The 2,014-nt window shown below is 40.4% G+C and overlaps 1 pseudogene; it reads right to left on the bottom strand.

Annotated features, from left to right (window-relative positions):
• Positions 1-280: 280 nt before the first annotated feature.
• LOC123144772 (ATP synthase subunit a-like) lies at positions 281-1,555 on the bottom strand (annotated as a pseudogene).
• Between the last annotated feature and the right edge of the window lie 459 nt (positions 1,556-2,014).

Here is a 2,014-nt window from a genome sequence, read left to right as displayed (position 1 = left end):
ATACTTAGTTAACTCATTCATCTTGATGTTCCCACTCATACCTAATCGATAACGAAGCTGAATGGCTTTTTTCGGTCCAATTCCATCCATTTTTGTTAAGGCAATTCTGACTTGTTCATCGGGAAGTGATCTAGCTCCTGAGATATATGACATTCTTTATCCTTATCTTTTCCTGGTCTTCTCGGCTGGAATCTACAATCTACACCTCTCCAAACCCAAACGCAATATCTTGAGTACCCGGAACCATGTTCAGTGCTGCAAAAGCGCAGCTATAGCCCCCTAGAATCTTCGGCTCCTCGTTTTTATTCAATTATGAAATGACTCATTTTGATGGAGATTTGTAGCATCATTCAAGTAAATACAAATTGAGATCGTAGAAACATGAGCTTGTGATATAGCTACACCTAATTCCAGACCGGTTAATGCTAGAACTATAAATAAGGGACCAAGATCTCCTATGAAATAGAAAATATTATTCAGAAATAGCATAGTCCAAGCAAACCCACTTAAAATCTTTACTAAACTATGACCGGCCATCATATTAGCAAATAAACGTATTCCTAAGCTTAATGCACGAAAACAATAAGAGATTAGCTCAAGGAGTACTAAGAAAGGTGCTAATGGCAGTGGGACTCCCGCAGGTAATTAAGAAGCTAAAAAAATGAAGCCCGTGTCTTTGAAATCCAACGATCGTAATGCCTATAAAAATGGAAAATGAAAGAGCCAAAGTAATAAGAAAATGACTTGTCACTATGAAGCTAAAGGGTATCATACCCTGGGGATTACGAAATAACAAAAAAGTAAAAGTGACCGAGATGCGAGGGAAAAACTTTTGTTTCACATTTCCGGAAAGACCACCTATTTGTTCGTTTACCAGGTTCAGCACGAAATCATAAATAAGCTCGACCAAGGATTGCCATGCATTTGGCACTGACTTTCCACCTCCCTTTTTCGTAACAACAAAAAACAGAAAAACAACCAAAACGACAGTGATCAGCATATACAAGACTGCATTTGTAAATGTAAAATAAAAGTTGCCCACATGAAGATCAATTATTGGGTAAATGGCAAATTGATCCAATGGGTTTTCCAAAAAAATCTGATTCGGAGCACTTACAGCGCTACCCGGCGGGGAGTCTTCGGCCCTCCATATTTCGTTGTAAAAATTAACAAAGCCCGTGTTCCAAGTGGAGCTTTCGCGCCCCTTGAAATGTAAATCTACGAAAGTATCCCTTAGATCCGAGAAAGAATCCACGCCCAGAAACTGGTTACAAAACCAGGTAACATCGTATGTAGGTGGCAAAACCAATTTTGCCTGCCGCATGTATGATTCTACCATTTTTGTGATTTCAAAAAGCAAAGCCTGTGTATTTCCGGGCGCAATTCCATACATTTTTAAAAGGAGGTCCTTGTCTTTCGAGGTAGGTGCCTCCACCCCTTCCAAAAGCCGGTTCACAAGCTGCGGATCCAAGGCAGGTTGGGAAAAATAAAAAATAAAAGAATGGACGTGAGAGACGCTTTGTACTGTTTGTGTTATTAAATCGAATTTGTTCATCTCCAGGTAACTCCATCTTTTTCAGCTCTGCTCACTCACTTTTGAAAGGAAAGGAGACTGATCTTGACGTCGGCGTTGGTTTTTCCAACGAAACGAAGAAGTTTTGGATTGAGATTTCACATAAGCATTGCACAATGATCCGCATTAGGCGGGGAGCAGCAATGATACCGCCGGCCAGGAATAAGTACTTATCCCTCTTATACTTAAGAAAAGAGAATAGAAGTGGTTCCTTTTCTTTCTATACGAAATTCGACGATTTCGTTTGTGTTCATGTTGGCATAGGAGAACTACTAACTTCCGCCATCTGCATTAGTTACGTTAGCATAGGTAGGCGGTTCTCATGCCAAAGGGGAAGATCTCGCTCAGCCAAGTGCACAATCTGAGTAAGTACACTTATCGAGGAGTGATAGGGCAGCAGAGTTTGAGGAAAAAAAAAGATTTGGGTGGCTATGGGTGATA

The sequence above is a fragment of the Triticum aestivum genome, chromosome 6D (assembly GCF_018294505.1).
Source record: "Triticum aestivum cultivar Chinese Spring chromosome 6D, IWGSC CS RefSeq v2.1, whole genome shotgun sequence".
Classification (NCBI taxonomy): Eukaryota; Viridiplantae; Streptophyta; class Magnoliopsida; order Poales; family Poaceae; genus Triticum; species Triticum aestivum.
Note: the sequence above shows the minus strand (reverse complement) of the source record. Positions and strands in the feature narration are given on the sequence as shown.